We start from the raw sequence: 8,913 nt of genomic DNA on the forward strand, positions 1-8,913 counted from the left end.
GAGTGAATAATAATAGATCAATAATAGATCGATAATAGATAATAATCTATTATTATTCACTCCTGGTATTATCAAGAGCTAATAATTCAATGCTGATAATGTATGTGATATCGGTAATATCAAGAGTAGATAATAACACAAGAGTGAGACACCCGATTCCCGCATTTTTAACCGATTTTTCTCATCAAAATTTGCCACCAATAAAGAAGCAAGTGTATACGTTCCTCAGCTTATTATGACCACTAATCACTCACCTTCGTGGTACTGATATTCGTTTACATATATATTTGCTAGCGTATTGCTGTAAATCGTAATCTTGCACGAGCTGAATTCGATCAATTTACCGCTAAAATGGCGCTATTGTTGTGATCTGTTAAGACAACTTGCGAAGTTGTAGTAGCGCCAATATTTAGCAACGGACGGTTTCCAAATCATTCGTGCCCCGATAAGGTTGAGAGACAATCTAAATTTCGAATTTTGATCTCGTGAGGAACTGCGAGACGGGCTCAGTTATTGTGATCGCAACACAAGAAATTGACATACTATCTTACATAAGTAATAATACAATAATAACAATATTCTCTGTAGTAGTTTGCAGTAAGTATCACATTACGCACGCGCGGGTAATCATGTACATTAAACCCCTATCGGGGCACGAATGATTTGGAAACCGTTCGTTGCTAAATATTGGCGCCACTATAACTTCGCAAGTTGTCTTAACAGGTCACAACAATAGCGCCATTTTAGCGGTAAATTGATCGAATTCAGCTCGTGCACGATTACGATTTACAGCAATACGCTAGCAAATATATGTAAACGAATATCAGTACCACGAAGGAGAGTGATTAGTGGTCATAATAAGCTAAGGAACGTATACACTTGCTTCTTTATTGGTGCCAAATTTTGATGAGAAAAATCGGTTTAAAATGCGGGAATCGGGTGTCTCACTCTTGTGTTATTATCTACTCTTGATAATATACAGTTATAGGTGGTGTGGATAGTGTATAGATGTTTCAGGAAGCTTCATTGACCAGTGATTTGCATGTTTGTAAAGGTTAAAGGATCAATAAAGGTGCTGAAGGAGCAATCCAGTGAGACTACCGAAGGACTGCTAAATGCGTTAAGGTAGTGATTTTTCACTTATATGCATATTGATGAGGCAACATTACTACATTTGCTGGTATCAAGCGCTCAGCATATGTTCATGTTGAAGCAGGAATACGTTGAAATTATACATGTACAATATTTAAAAATGATGTATTGATAATATATAATATAATTTTATTATATTAAGAATATGAATATTTATATTTTATTTTATTAATTACAATTGAAGTAACCATTGTTAATCACAAGTAAAGTGATGCCGCATTTCTCTTGGTTGACTTGCAGGTACACTACAAAACATCTAAACGATGAAAGCACACCGAAACAGATCAAAGTGCTCCTAGCATAGCAGCAGCCACCATTGTCATGGTAACCGTTGTTAGGTAATGTCAGCCTCCGAGTCGGTCGGTCAATGATCCATGAAAAGTCACGTTCATACTAGCGGTGGCCACTGGGCTGCATGTCGAATGCTTGCATGTAGTACTCGTAACATCGTCTGAGACTGCTCAACCTATTGACTTTTTGTCATGAGATCGAAACTTGATAAAGCGCGTGTATCAGAATTTGAATGCAGTTCTTCGGTTCATCTGTAGTCAGGCAGAGCAATTTCTCTAGCTTACAGTATCTGAATTGTCAACTTTACATCGGCGCAAAGATAGCTTTATTGAGTTTTTGGTGTTGTGACCTCACATAGATGAGGTTAATGTAGTCGCACTTACCCCGCCCTCCTCCTTCCGCAGGCTAGCGTCATGGATCAGTACGCGAGGTTGGCCATCGAGGAGATGTCACACAGATGACAGGACACCGGACACCGCGCAGACAGCACGTGACCTTCCATGACCTCTGCGACACTCGGCGACCCCTGTGACGCTCTCCGTGGCGCCGGCGACTTTTGATATCGTCAGCACTTAGCTGTAGATGACTAGATAGCATATCAGTTGATCGCTGCGTCATTTACCAGCCAGCCTCCGCCGCCATGCCTCCGATTCGTGTGCTGAATGTCACACAGTGGTGGATAAGGGGCGGTCGCGCGGTGGGTAGGGGGCATTCACGCGGTGGGTAGGGGGCGGTCACGCGGTGGGTAGGGGGGCGGTTGCGCGGTGGAGCAGGGTGATCAGTCACTCCTCTGGAAAATGTTCCCTCACAGCATTCAGGAAGCATTCATCAGTTCCCGCCTTTTGTGTGCTAATGTGTCTGTAACCTGTGATGTGCTGGTTGTACATGTAAACAGGGCCGTACTGGGATCGCTATCCTCGGAAGTTCACCAGGGATTATTCAACAGTTCTCATCTCTCGTGTGGCAGTCACGTATAGCTTTTTACTTCTATACTGTGTGTGCGTGTGGCAAATAGCACGTACAGGTTTGCTTTCTTACCGACCAACCTCCTCGATCAAATTTTTGCGTCGGCTGACGGTTAAGAAGTGATTTAATGGCAATCTGACGTATGCGGGTAAACAGCAGCATCTAACTAGCAGGTTGTCGTGCTAGATGATATTGCTCTGCGAGACTACCAAGTTACTGTCAGTGTCTTATACGCGCAGTATGCACCACCGCGTGGCAGCAGCAGCACCGTATGTGCACGGCCAGTGCGCATGCACACTGTGATGCTGCCGTGTGTTGCGGGCGAGGCGGCTGGCGGGTAAAAGGCAGTAGCGCTCACTGCTCAGGTCCTGCGAGTTCGGACAACATTCCTCCTGCGTGTATGCGTAGCGGAACGCGCACGCGCACTGCAGAGTTTGGCAGAGATCGGCGCGGGAGAACCGCGGCATGACGTGTTTTATCAACGGCGTTTAGATGTTTTTAGTTTTATTTATACCCGCGCGAACCCTGCGACGTTGCTACGGGCAGCGCGTGCGTGCGTGCGTTCGTGCAGCTGTGCGCGCACGCGTGTGTGATACGTGTTTTAGACGGTGCGTTTTTTTATTTGATACGAGGTATCTGATTGTCTTCTTTTAATGAGTGATATGCGGGTGGAGGCATATGCGGTTGCTTATCTTCCCAACAGCTAGCGGTCGGGTGGGTCGCTGACTGGCATGCTAGTCGGTCGTCATGACTACGCTTGTTCAACAGTGCTGCTGATCATCACAACAATGCGACCGCTTTCTTAATTAGCAGATGCCAAAGATTTGTTAGATAGGCAGAGAAATGAGTGCACATTAGAGTGAGAGAGTAAACACCATCAAAGAAAAAGATAAAGTGAGAGAGAGGACAAGATGTAGAGAGAGACGGCAAGAGATAGAGAAGAAGGGGGAGAAGAGAGAGTGAGAGGAAGAAAGAGAAAGGAGAGCAAGGCGAGAGCGCACGTGAGAGTGTGTGTGTGTGTGAGAGAGAGAGAGAGAGAGAGAGAGAAGAGATCAAGGAGAGAGCGCGCACGAGAAAGCAAGAGAGCGAGGAAAGCAAGGAGAGAGCGCGAGAGAAAGAGAGAGACAAGGTACAGAGTGATAAAGTGAAGTGTGAGAGAATCTGCATGTTTATATGTGCATGTTTCTGAGATAGATGGGGAGAGAGAGAGAGATATATGGATCTAGACAGCCTAGCCTTTTGCATTTAGAAGAACGTGAATGCTGAGGTGCTCAGCATATTATTGATTATCTTATTCTCCCTATCGATTATCAATTCGAATCTGATCATATCTTCATCTCGTCTTTGTAAATACAATCAAATTGATGGTTTCAGGCTTCAGTGACAGTGACGATAGAGTGCTGTTGGATAGTATTATCACAAATGTGGATCGTTTAATGGTGATTCATAATTAATTAATGATTGATTGACAGCCCACCAACGAATGCAGATAGTGCTAGGTCGCTGTCCCCGCATTGAGAGGTGATGATGATTTATATAGCGTACAAGTCCACGCGGTTTTAGTCTAGCGTAATTTTCGTAAGTTATTGTCAGTCAGCTAAGATGTAAATTATGTAACTTTATTATCTATGCTAATTATCTATTTGCTTAGAAGGGAGAGTGAGGTTTTGTATGATTATTTTTGTTATTATTGCGCATAGCCGATGTCAATATTTTACACGAGCCGAGAGGCCATTAGAGTATAATCTCTCGGGACAGCTTCCGGGAGTGTCTCTTCTTTCACGCGTGCGCACATGTGTTGAGCGTTGTTCTCACTCACTAGCCAATCATGGATGCGTGCATGCACAGTGTACATGCGTACCTTAATGCACAGTAGCCGTATCCTTGAAGCGTTTATATATATATGTGTGTGTGTTTGTGCGTGTGTGTGTGTGTGCGTGCGTGCGCGCGTGTGTGTGTGTATGTGTGTGTGCGTGCGTGTGTGTGTTACTCGTGCGTGCGTGTCTGGGGCTGCTTGTGTGTGGAGACAGAGCGAAAGAGAGAGAGAGGTGTACGATACATACGAAACCAGTGTGAAAGGTGTAGAGCAGGTGACGTTCCCCCTATGAGTTACGCAGATACATACATAAGTAATATCTTGAACATGTGCATTCTCTCAAATGTATGTGTGAATGCATGTGTTCATGTTAGTAAGCAGCCGATATCTCGCCATCCTGTTAGTATAGATTCTGTTCCTATAGATTCAGCGCCTTGTACTCGTCTGGCCGCTGTAGTATCATTATTGGTCGGCAGATGGCGCCATGTGTCGGTTGAGTGAGAAGGCGGCAGCAAACACGGCCTTTCTAGCACAGCGCGCGGTTTCAGTTTTGTACATAGCCGGCTCGCGTATGTTTTGAGAATGCTCTGTGGTCATCTAATGATTTTTTTAATGAACTACAAAGGAAAGCCTTTGGGTTTTAGGTAGTTTTTCTCTCTTTCAAAGTAACGACGATGACAACGTTTTGGGCCAAGTCTACTTCATTATTTTGTTGTCATGAATAAGTCTCCCCTGTTTGTTGCTCAGTCTGGTTTGTTTTACTTTTACGACATAATCAATATTACAGCATTGCCGTTTCTATGGGAACATGACAACGATCGACAGCTAAACTAGGTTTCTATAACCTAGTTTTTAACGTGAATGGCAGTCACGTCTGGGCGCATATACCTACGCAAACCGCCGTAAAAGTGTTTGTAACAAATACCCGAGTAGGCCTACAGTTAATATCGTTACCCCAAGTCTCATCTCGCCGTGGTGTGATCCGATTTGTTTCCCTGTCCCGGATAATCCCGGATTCTACCCCATGAGCCGTAATGGTCACGTGACGGCGGACGTCATACCCATATGCGATTACGTCACTGTGTGAACTGTGGGAGATAGACCGGGAATATCGATGGCCTGAATTGTAAATCTACGTGCAATATTCGTGAATGTATGCGTACATATACGCGTTTCTGTTCGCTGCGTGCGGGTGTAGGAAGTAACGGGAAGATATTTCATACCAAAGGAGAGCACATTTTATCGTCTATTTACTGTAATGATTTGTTATCGTTCGGGACAGGCTATTTGTCAGCCGATAGCAGCGATAATGTTGTTGTTTAGGAACGGAGGACGTGGGCGTGATTTCTTGATGCGTTGCGTAATTACGCCCACTATCGTCGAGTCATTGAATAAAATAAAATACTGGTAAACTGATATGTGTGTGTGTGTGCGTTGCTCGCTTTCGTACCGTTATTTACTGCCTTGAAAATTTCTTTCGTGAATACCCGGTCAAGTTCATTCATAAAGGCCTAGTCACACATACGCGACGCACGGCCCGCGCATTGAAAATTAATCACAAAATGGAAAATAAGATCAGTGCGTCGTTGTGCGCCCAAATTTTGTCAAGATTTTGGGAGAAGCTAGCGAGTTGACAACGAATGCACAGCGTGTTGCTAGCGCGCAGCGCGTATACAGGACGCATACAGAGCGCACGTGTTAAAAAATCCAACGAATGCACAGCGTGTTGCTAGCGCACGGAACGAATGGTCCGCGCATGCACCGCGCATTCAACACACAGCCAGCGAACGGTCAGGTCAGCGAACGAACAGGTAATGATCAGGGATATGGTGTTGTGAGGCACCCTCCACCCATAGAACATTGAGTGATACTTGGTCTCAAAGGCAAGGTGCCGCAGAGTGAGGGCAAGCTTCAGGCCAGGGTCGAGGGCCTCTCTGTAGGTTGTATTCTGCTTGGTGATCCTCGGACCCATTCTGGTTAGCAGCTCGTCGAACATCTCATGGGGCATCCGCATGAAGTTCTTGAAGGCTGCCTGGTCTTCGTTACGAAGTTCAACAAGTAGCTGGTCATACAGGCCAAACTGTCGTCGCCCGCCGGACCCAGAACCTCCGTTGACCTCTTTTCTTTCTCATTCTCATGATGACATGGACTTGGTAAAGTACCATGCAGTTCCATGAGGTTCTGCTGATGTTGGAGACGCCGACTAATCCTCTCGTCCACTCCTCGCTTTTCCCCGCTCGCAGCCTCGTCCGCGGCCATCCTCCATCTTTCTGAGGTGGTCTCTTCTAGACATTGATCAGCAGCGAACCTCTGCTTATCCACCCACCTGCAGGGTCGGAGCGCAGAAGTGAATTGCATGAGGAGTGGCGGGCGGACGCGAAATTGTTGTCTCAACAGTATAACATAGCTCAGACATTAGCGCCTTGCTGATAATGGCGCTGCCTTCGAGTTGCTTTGCCCTTTGACAAGAGAACACACACGCCATTATGAATAAATGTCTTGCCTTTGGGTTTATGCACCGCTAGATAAGCTACGTTTTCTGACTGTATTTCCTCCATGAAAAACGTATCTTATCCTCATTCAATATAACATATAATATCTCTATAATTTGCAATCTGCTTGCTTTCAGCAAAATGTGTTATTTTCATCTCAATCTTCAGATTATGAGAGGGTCTGGCCGCCGCTCTCGCTAATCATTTACATACGTACGTCCATGATTACAGCCTCACTCATACGTGCCTTCGTCGGCACGGAGGAAGGAGCGAGCGGCCTACGACAGTACTGTACTAGGCTACGACGGTACTTAGTACTGGGCACGACAGTACTAGAGCTATACGTACTCGCTACTTCGTTGACGCTGAGTAGCTAGTTTAGTACGAGTACTGTAGTATTCGTAGTAGTAGGCCTAAGTTGTTTAACCCTGAGGTCAGCTGAAGCGTAAACTAATCGACCACGGCAACGAACATAAACAGAAACTCGCAGCTATTAACTATAAGGCCTGGGACCCTCTCATAACTTAAGATTAAGATGAAAAATCAACACATTTGCACAAAATAATTGCAATTATAGTAATTATTATATGTTATAATAATGCCAGTATTAAATATGTGTCTTTTCATTGGGAAAATGACATCAGAAACAGGGCCGTAGTGGGCCGCCCACGGACAGCACGGCACTGCCGGCACTATTTTGAAGAAAAAAATTTCTTTGCAGGGAAACCAAGGAACAACATATTACACAGGACGGTTAAACCCGGGGGCCCGAGGGGCACTCACCCCACAGTTATCGTGGGTAGGTACTGTGGCCACTGCGACAGTCAAAATGGGGAGTGGAGGGGGCGCTCTGAAAGACTAAAACTCAGACCTCCGAAAAATGGAGTCTCTGGGAACTAACTTTTTTTGAATGTGGATGCCTCCTTGGACTGGCCTTAGCTTCGACAAGATGTGGGGTCTCCGGAACTGGATTTTCGTTGAAATTTGCAATGCATCATGGACACTGGAGAACAAAACCATGACCCAGAGAGCAGATGAACTCGGCGACGCACACGCACACGCACGCGCACACACACACACACACACACACACACACACACACACACACACACAGGCAACACACGCACGCACGCACACATACAACACACACACGTTGCATGCATGCCTTGACGGCCCGGCTTCAACGTATTCTGAAGTACGATCGACTGGAACGGAAATATTAAAAACTAGGGTCTCCGGAACGGCAAAAATGTAAGATCTGCATGGTAACTAAACTTAATGCTCTGGAACGAGATATTCTTAAAAATGCGATGCACTGGAACGGAAGTTTAGGGTTAGGGTTGAAAATGGGGGTCTCTCCCGCGGCACATACCTACCATGCAATATATATGGAGTGCCCCCCCCCGACCCAGCACGACCCAGTTAAGGCTCAACAGTGCAATGGTCATGCATGTGCACCGAGACATGTTAGACAAGGTAGATGAACAAAATGTAATTTCAGAATTTGTAAGTTGCTATCCAGGCAGAAAAGATAAAATTGGAGTAATAAAAAAATAAAATGACAAGTTATCTGACTGGACTATCTGGTATTACTATTAATACTGATCAATTAGAGGTGTTATATCAGTGCTCTAAGATTTGGAATGTGTATATAATATGACAATGTGCCTATTCAAATTCAAACTTACAGATGTACATAGTGAAAGTATAAATGCAGATTGAAAATAGGATTATTTTTCATAATTATGTACCTACTGATAGTATATACAATTTTGTAAATAATGTTTTATTAGTTATCATACTCATAATATATATTTTAGACATCAGCTTTAGCTACATTCCTCTTTAAAATTTACAAATTGACCTTTTAAAATGATAAGAATTGGTTGCTTTCAACATAGCCTGAAAATGCAGGAAATGCCATTTCCAGGCTCTACATTTCAAAAATGTTCTGGGGGAGAACCCTTAGACCCCCCCGCATCGGCTACATATTTCTGCAGTGGCACTTTTTGGGAGGCCACTACCAAAGATCGTAGAGTGCATAAGATAAACCACTCATGCGAAATCACGTGCAATGACGTGTAGTACGCAATGGAGCGCCACGTCCGCCATTTTAGGAAGCAAAACCCGCTCCGCGTCTGTTTGATACATAGAAATAATATGGATAACCATGGTTAATATATATATTATAATATA

The 8,913-nt window shown here is 44.6% G+C and overlaps 1 long non-coding RNA gene across 1 annotated transcript; it reads left to right on the forward strand.

Moving 5' to 3' along the window:
- The first annotated feature begins 1,049 nt into the window (after window positions 1-1,049).
- On the forward strand, window positions 1,050-2,155 carry LOC106819366. The gene is made up of 3 exons (XR_001395407.1): window positions 1,050-1,125; window positions 1,393-1,490; window positions 1,848-2,155. It is a non-coding gene; the product is annotated as an uncharacterized LOC106819366 (long non-coding RNA).
- Window positions 2,156-8,913: the final 6,758 nt, after the last annotated feature.

This window comes from Priapulus caudatus, unplaced genomic scaffold, assembly GCF_000485595.1.
Source record: "Priapulus caudatus unplaced genomic scaffold, Priapulus_caudatus-5.0.1 Scaffold3288, whole genome shotgun sequence".
Classification (NCBI taxonomy): Eukaryota; Metazoa; Priapulida; class Priapulimorpha; order Priapulimorphida; family Priapulidae; genus Priapulus; species Priapulus caudatus.